General features: G+C 38.5%; 1 protein-coding gene across 2 annotated transcripts in view; it reads right to left on the bottom strand.

The window, feature by feature from the left end:
• SH3BGRL (SH3 domain binding glutamate rich protein like) overlaps positions 1–9044 on the bottom strand; it is a 105260-nt gene that overhangs the window by 49365 nt on the left and 46851 nt on the right. The gene's annotated exons all lie outside the window — the stretch shown is intronic.

Genomic DNA, 9044 nt, shown 5'->3' on the forward strand with positions numbered 1-9044 from the left:
AAACCAGATGATATATTCAGTAATTTCTATATTTACAAGTTAAGAGGTGGTAACTTATAATATAAATATAATGGTTATTCACACGGTGAAGCATGAACAGTCAATAAATTGATGCAATGTCTCAATTTACTTTGGACATTAAATTGTCTTCTACTCTTTTGCCTTCTACTCCCACAGTTACCTGCTGATATAACTGCTACATACAACTGGTTTTTGTTCTCTGGCTGTCAGGTTTGAGAAGGCAAACAATTCAAAGATGATAAATACACTTTGGGGCAACAAGCATGACATTACATGCTGCATGTTGGCATAATAACCTACAGTTCATAAAATAGGAGGCTCAGCTAAAATTTTTCATAGAAATGTACACTGTAAACTAACATTTAAATGTTAGCTTAGGTGATACCTTATACTTAACTACAGCCCTGAAATTGATTGACAGCAACAACTACATGAACATAGTCCCAAACGAACATAATCTATCCCGTCCCATAATTTATAAGTGTCCCCCCTACCAAACCTTTTTCTTGGATGTTTTTCCTACATTTTTTCATCTGTATTTCCTAAAGAATTGTGGAGACTTGCATGGAAGAGACATATGTTGGATACAAGGATTTTAGAAGTCAAGAATGGAAACCAACTTTGGTAGAAAAAAGGAACTCAATAAAGATGACTAAATAATAAAGTGCTTTAAAAATGCCTGACGTGGTAAGCATTCAATTAATGTCAGTTGTCATTATTACTGTTGTCATTTCAATAGGTGAGGGAGACAGTGCGGTGTATTAATAATAATACTGGACTCTGAGTCAAATTTGTTTCACCATTTGACTATTTGACATATTAGACATGAGGTAATAAGCAAAATCACTTAAATCCTCAAGGCCTCAGTTTCCTAATGTCCAAAAGAGGGACATGAGTTCTTACCCTCATAAATTATTATGATTATTAATATAAATATATAAGAATATATATAAAATAAGTGTATATAATCAAGTAAGAATTATTTACTTATTTTTTTAATTTTTAATTTTTGTGGGCACATAGTAGGTATATATAATTTTGGCATGCATGAGATGTTTTGATAAAAGCATCCAATGTTAATAATCACATCATAGAGAATCTAGCATCCATCCCCACATCATAGAAAAGCAGGTGTCCATCTCCACAAGCATTTATACCTTGTACTACAAACAGTACAATTATACTCAGTTATTTTAAAATTTAACAGTTAAGTTATATGTACCTTTAGAGGTAAAATATGTCCATTCATTCACTTTATATCTTTTGATTAGATAATTTAGTCCACTTACATTAAATGTTATTATGGATAAGTAAGGACTTACTCCTGCCATTTTGTTATTTGTTTTTGTTTTGTTTTTTGAGACACAGTCTCACTCTGTCACCCAGGCAGGAGTGTAGTGGCATGATCTCGGCTCACTGCAATCCCCACCTCCTGGGTTCAAGTAATTCTCTGCCTCAGCCTCCCCAGTAGCTGGGATTACAGGCGCCCACCACCACGCCCAGATAATTTTTGTATTTTTAGTAGATGGGGTTTCATCATCTTGGCCAGGCTGGTCTTGAACTCCTGACCTCGTGATCCACCCACCTCAGCCTCCCAAAGTGCTGGGATTACAGGTGTAAGCCACCGTGCCCGGCCCCTTGTTATTTCTTTTCTGGTTGTTTTGTGATCTTCAATTCCTTCTTTCTTTTGTTCTTGTCTTCCATTAGTCAAGGTGATTTTTTTCTTGTGATATGATTTAGTTTGTTGCTTTTTATTTTTTGTATATTCGCTGTATGCTTTTTGATTTGAAGTTACCATGAGGCTTGCAAATACTATCTTATAAACCATTAATTTAAGCTAATAATAACACTGTTTGCATGAAGAAACAAACACGCAAAATAAAACTAATAAAAACTTTACACCTTAACAGCATCCCCCTGCTTTTTAAGTTTCTGTTTCTATTTACATATTACTGTATTGTCCATGTCTCCAAAAGATGCTGTAGTCATTGTTTTTGACTGTTACATCGTTTAGTTCTTCTACTTAGGATAAGAGTGTTATACACCACAGTTACAGTGTTATAATAATCTGTGCTTTTATGTGTATTTCCTCTTACTAGTGAATTTTGTACTTTCAGAAGATTACTTTTTGCTCATTATCATTATTTTCTTTCTCATTGAAATATTCCCTTTAGCATTTCCTGTAGGACATGTCTGGTGTTAATGAAAACCCTCAGCTTTTGTTTGTCTGGGAAAATATTTCTCCTTCAAGTTTGAAGGATATTTTTGCTAGATGTACTATTCTTGGGTTAAAGTTGTTTTCCTCCAGCACTTTACGTCATGCCACTCTCTCTTGGCCTGTAAGGTTTCCACTGAATAGTCTGCTGCCAGATGCATTGGAACTCCATATCATGTTATTTATTTTCTCTTGCTGCTTTTAGGATCATTTCTTTATCTTTGATGTTTGGAAGTTTGATTATTAAATGCCTACAGGAAGTTTTCTTTGGGTTAAATCTGCTTGGTGTTCTACAAGCTTATCGTATTAGATATTTATGTCTTTCTCTGCTTTGGAAGTTCTCTGTCATTTTTCCTTTGAATGAACTTTCTACGCCTGTCTCTTTCTCTACCTCCTCTTTAAAGCCAGTAACTTTTAGACTCTTTTGCACCATTTTCTAGATTCTGTATGCATGCTACATTGTTTTTTAATTCTTTTTTCTTTTGTCTCCTCTGACTATATTTTCAGTCTGTTTTCAAAACTACTACTTCTTTCTTCTGTCTAATTCCACTTTTAAAAAACTCTGATCCATTTCTCAGTATCCTCATTGCATTTTCTGCTCCAGAATTTGTTTCTTTTTAATTGTTTCAATCTCTTTGTTAAATTTATCTGATAGAATTCTGAATTCCTTCTCTGTGTTATCTTGAATTTCTTTGAGTTTCCTCGTCACACCTATTTTGAATTATCTGCCTGAAAGTTCACAGTTCTCTGTTTCTCCAGGATTGGGCCCTGGTGTCTTATTTAATCATTAATGAGGTCATGTTTCCCTGGATGGTGTTGATGCTAGTAGATGTTCTTTGGCATTTGGGCATTAAAGAGTTAGGCTTTCTTGTGGTCTTCAATGTCTGAGCTTGTTTGTACCAATCTATTTTATTCAAAATAAATTGGGTTTGTGATCCAAGCTGCAGGTGCTTTAGAAGGCACCCCAAGTCCAGCAATGCTTTGGCTGTTGCAGACTCATAGAGGTATCACCTTGACACTGTTGGACAAGTTCCAGGAGAATTCTCTGGATTACCAGGTAGAGACTCTTGTTCTCTTCCCTTACATTCTCCCAAGCAATGGAGTCTGTCTCTCTCTCTCTCTCTCTCTCTCTCTCTCTCTCTGTCTCTCTCTCTCTCCTGCAGTACCCCCTTGTGGCCACCACCACAATGGCCACTATGACTGCACTGGGTCAGACCTGAAGCCAACATACCACTGGGTCTCACCTGAGGCCTGCTGTAACCACTCCCTGGCTACTGCCTGTTTGCCCAAGGCCCTGGGGCTCTTCTATTAGCAGGTGACAAAACCAGCCTGGCCTGTGTCCTTCTCCTCAGTGTGGTGAGTTCCCCCACATCCCAGATGGATTCTAAAGTGTTGTGCAGGAGGCAGAGAATAGAGTCAAAAATCTTAGCAGTCCATCTGGTGTTCTACTTTACTGTGGCTGACCTGGCACTCAAACCAAAAGATGTAATTCTTCCCACTGTTCACTCTTCTTTCCAAAGGCAGAGGTGCCTCACCCTGTGAACACTGCCACCCATAGGCCACGGAGAGTACTGCCAGACTACTGCCAATGTTCCCTTAAGGCCCAAGGGCCCTTAAGTCAGCTTGTGGTTAATGCTGCCTGGCCTGGGACTCACCCTTCAGGGCAGTCAGCTCCCCTCAGGCCCAGGGCAGGTCCAGAAATACCATCCAAGAGTCAAGTCCTGGAATCAGGGACTCCAAGAGGCTGCCTGATGATCTACCCTCCTGTGGTCAGCTAAGTGGGTACTTTAAGCTGACACTCAGAGACTCAACCAAGGCCCTTGATGTAGTACCTGGGTATCACTGTTGGTCATTCAGGCTCCAAGACCTCTTTAGTTAGCAAATAATGAATGCTCCCAAGATTGGGTCCTTCCCTTCAAGGCAGTGGGTTCCCTTCTGGCCCAGGGTATGTCTAGAAATGTCATCCAGGAGCTACGGCCTGAAACAGAGGCCTCACAACTATGACGGTGCCCTATCCTGCTGTGGCTGAGCTGGTATCAAAGTTGCAAGGCAAAATCCTCCCCACTCTTCCCTCTCCTCTCCTCAAGCAGAAGGAAGGGGTTTCTTTTGGAGCTCTGAGCTGTGCGACCTAGCATTAAGGGAGGGGTGACGACAGCATTCCCTTAGCCATCCCAGCTATTGTCTCAGTAGATCATGTGCCCCCTAGTCCACTGTATCTCGACTCATTTCAGCCCTAGGATTTGCCTTAGTGTTGAAGCTCATATAGACTAGACTGCCTTTCAAGCTTACTTCGAGACCCAGAGCAATTTAACCCTCTGTGGCAAGGTTTGCGAGAGCTCAAATTCTGACTGCTAGTATCAGCAATTCCCTTTTGGCTAGGGCTAGTTTAAATGCTCTTTCTGTGGCCAGGCATCCGGTGAGTTTGGTCTGGTTTTCCTTTCTGCTCTAACAGGACAAAACTGGGTTCAATGTCTCACAATTGCTGAGTTCTCCCTCCCCTAGCACCCAGAGAAGCTCCCTGCACCATGCAACTGCTGCTCCTAGGGGAGGGGGTTATGGGTAACACTGGTGATTTGAGGCTGTTTTTTCTACCTTTCCAATGCATCTTTCAGTCATATGACGTTAAAACCAGGTACTATGAGTACTCACCTGGTTTTGGTTGTGTGTGGGTGCATGCAGATAGTTGTTAAATTGGTGTTCATGTGAAGGGGATGAGTGGTGAAGCCTTCTACTCCACCATCTTGATCCACCTCCTCCACAGGAAATCCAAGTAAGAATTTAATTCAATAACATTACTTGACTTTTCTTTCGATACCATACCCTTCACTGGAATCTATCTGATTTCCATGGTTTCAAGTCTTTAGGCTGTGTCTGCTTTCTTAATGAAGTTTCCCTGCCACTTAGAAGCCACATCAGGGCCTCCCTGCACTGTCATTCTATTCTGTCTGTCTGTCTGTCTGTCTGTCTCTCTCTCTCTCTCTCCCTCCACCCCTCAGTCTTTCTCTCTCCTTCTGTCCCTCCCTCACGCACACACACACACAACAAAACTTACTGGACTTTAGATCACATAACTTTCTTCTAGAATCCTGTGTACTATAACTTAAATGGTAATTCGTTCCATAGCATGAAGCTAATTCCAAACACTACCATTTTTTAGAGAAAGTGAGCATTCTCTAAACTATATAGTTTTCAGCCCTTTTAGAAAGACATGGCTTAGTCTTCTCAAGTCTTCAGCTACATATCCTTAGTTATATATAGCTACTTGTTTTGTAATAGCGCACCTGTTGCTCAAAATGCAGACTGTTGAGTTGCATTCCCATGGATCCAAATTTAATAAGTCTAGGGCACTCATAAATAAAATTTTAAACAGTAACCCTCTGAGATTTTTGAAGCAGGTATTACTCATACTGGGCTGTGAGAAACAACGGAATGTTTATAGAAAACCTAACACTGAGTCATTTACTAGTCTTAAGTCATGTATTTCCTCTTACTGTTACCTCTCTCAGGAATGTTCTCTTCATCACTGAAAATAAAATTATTGCTTATTTTTTGAGATTCTGCTTAAATGCCGACTCCTTGTCCATTTTTTCACACCTAGCACATGTGGCGCTCTTGCCTATTAAATTAGATATGGACACAATCAGCACTGGGGTACAGAGAAGAACTGGACGATTCTAGAGTCTGTAGACTATACACATTGAAGTTCTGCGTCAGACTTGTACCCTAAAGTTTGATATCGGGGCTGTAAATTGGGTAAACTTATAAAAAAACAAACAACCCTGGGCATCAGATTGGTCAGGGTAGTAACTCAGACCACACAGAAACTAGGGAGAAGAACTGGAAGTCATGTCAGGACCAGAGAGTGTGGGTGAGAGGTAACGAAATTAAAAATAGCTGTCAGCTAGACAACTGTACAGGTTCAGTAGGGGGAGCCAGTGATAGCACTCCAATGGTTTAAGACCGAATGATAGCATGCTACACAACTACCTAATTGAATATGCACAGCTAATTGATTGAGTTATATAATAACAAGGAGAAAAAAGGATAGAGTGGAAAGCAGAGTTGAAGTGAAACGTAAGGACAGGAGCCAGGAATACAGTTAGTATGTGGAAAAATAAGAATTTGAACTCATATCAACTTTATTTTGTTATACCAGGAGATTTTCTTTTTTTTATTATTATATACTTTAAGTTCTGGGGTACATGCGCAGAACGTGCAGGTTTGTTACATAGGTATACGTGTACTATGGTGGTTTGCTGCACCCATCACTCTGTCATCTACATTAGGTATTTCTCCTGAAGCTATCCCTCCCTTAAACCCCCACCCCATGACAGGCCCTGGTGTGTGATGTTCCCCTCCCTGTGTCCATGTGTTTTCATTGTTCAACACCCACTTATGAGTGAAAATATGTGGTGTTTGGTTTTCTGTTCTTGTGTTAGTTGGCTAAGAATGATGGTTTCCAGCTTTATCCATGTCCCCACAAAGGACATGAACTTATCCTTTTTTATGGCTGAATAATATTCCATGGTGTATATATGCCACATTTTCTTTATCCAGTCTATCATTGATGGGCATCTGGGTTGGTTCCAAGTCTTTGCTATTGTGAACAGTGCTGCAATGAACACAACGTGTGCATGTGTCTTTAAATAGAAAGATTTATAATTATTTGGGTATATACCCAGTAATGAAATTGTCAAATGTTATTTCTAGTTCTAGATCCTTGAGAGATCGCCACACTGTCTTCTACAATGGTTGAACTAATTTAAACTCCCACCAACAGTATAAAAGTGTTTCTATACTGATTTCTCCACATCCTCTCTAGCATCTGTTGTCTCCTGATTTTTCAATTATCGACATTCTAACTGGCATGAGATGGTATCTCAATGTGGTTTTGATTTGCATTTCTCTAATGACCAGTGATGATGAGCTTTCTTTCACATGTTTGTTGGCTGCATAAATGTCTTCTTTTGAGAAGTGCCTTTTCATATCCTTTGCCCACATTTTGATGGGTCTGTTTGTTTTTTTTCTTGTAAATTTATGTTCTTTGTAGATTCTATACCAGGAGATTTTCACACCTCAGTACGACTGAAAATATAATTCAGAAAGTCAAGACCTGGGCCTAGAAATCTGCATTAAAACACTTCTCTGGGTAGATGTGGGGAGTCTATATACCATACCTGAAAAATAGTATACCGTTGCTTTTAATTGTTTGTTTGAGGCACTATTTCTCTTTCCCTTTCTTACATTCTACTTTTGTAAACTGAGGCAAGTTTCCATATTCACTTTTCAGATACTCAACTATCTAGCAAGCCCAATCATTAAAAACAGAAGTTATCTGACCTCTTTTCTCTCCCCAGTCCTTCCAAACTCTGGGTTGTAAGACCTGGAGACTTTCTAAAAGAAAAAAAACAACTACTTTTCTGGGAGAGTTTGGTAGTGGTCTCTGCCAAGCATACTATATCCTAAATCCTTGAGTTCATAGCATGTTTTCTTTGCTAACGTTGAAATATTATTCATCATAATTTTGTTACCTTTACCTCTACTGAGTGCCTACAACATACTAAGCATAGAGTGAAGCACATCACATTATCTCTTAATTCTCCAATAAATCTGTAATGTTGCATTATTATCTTCATTTGACAGATAAAGAAACAGACTCTCTGGGATGAGGGAAATGGTAAGTAACCTACTCTAGACAACCATCATTAAATGGTCATTTGATCCATTACATGAGATTTGAACATACGTATCCTGAATCCAACGTTTGTGCTTTTAATTGTTCAACTTTACAGCGTATGGAAACCCAGATGTCTCATGAGTAATTGCTAGCTCATAAATATCCACAGTAAACACTGGAGTTAGTCTAAGACACTATCACAAAAATCTAAAAGGCAAAGGAAAGGGACATAGCTCAAAACCCTGAATTACACTCCTTTATGATATTAAAACATGTCTAGTAAACCTCTATTAACAGGTACCTACCCTCAAGGTGAAAAATTCATACGCCTCGAGACCCAGAGAGTTTTAATGATTTTAGTGGGAGACAGGATTGAAAAAAAGAATATTTCCACAGTTAGGCCTCATCAAAGAACTTCTAAATTTCCATAAATTCTCTTGCTGTTCAACAGTACATATACTTTAACAACAGAAGACAAGTTTTCCATGTTACACCAAAAACTCAATGGAGAATATTTTGCTATAACACAAATCATAAAGAAATGTAATTAATAATCATGTATCCTGACCATATTTAAATGCAAAATTATTAAAACATTGGAAGAATCATTAATACCTTAAAGATGAAAAGCTGCACTGAACTGTGCATAAATTCACTTTGTAAAAATCATGAAAGACAACTAAAGAGAAAATGAGGAAAACCATTTCATCATCTGTATTTTATTAATGCTTAATGCAGAAGTGATTTTATAACACTTACCTCATTATTTTGAGAAAGTGTGCAAGTCCAGGTATTTCCATATTGATGCAACCTATTTGTAATCAGAATCTACTCTTTCAAATCCAATTTGAAGAATTTAGAAAGGGCCAATAAAGGGAGTATCTATGTTTTTGCAACTTGCTTGAGATAGCCTATGAAAAATAGACTATTCTAGACTATGTATAGAGCCTAGAGAGTAGAGCTAAATATTAATAATAAATCAGTGAAAAACAAAATAATTTGTTTAATGATGGCCTAGAAAAAACACAAAGTTTCTCAGCAAAACATTTAAAAACACCGAGGCAGTTAAGATGGGCCTATCAAATGAGGAAAGTATAAAAGCAAACAACTATAATTTCTGTTCACTACTAA

This window comes from Cebus imitator, unplaced genomic scaffold, assembly GCF_001604975.1.
Source record: "Cebus imitator isolate Cc_AM_T3 unplaced genomic scaffold, Cebus_imitator-1.0 Scaffold412, whole genome shotgun sequence".
Classification (NCBI taxonomy): Eukaryota; Metazoa; Chordata; class Mammalia; order Primates; family Cebidae; genus Cebus; species Cebus imitator.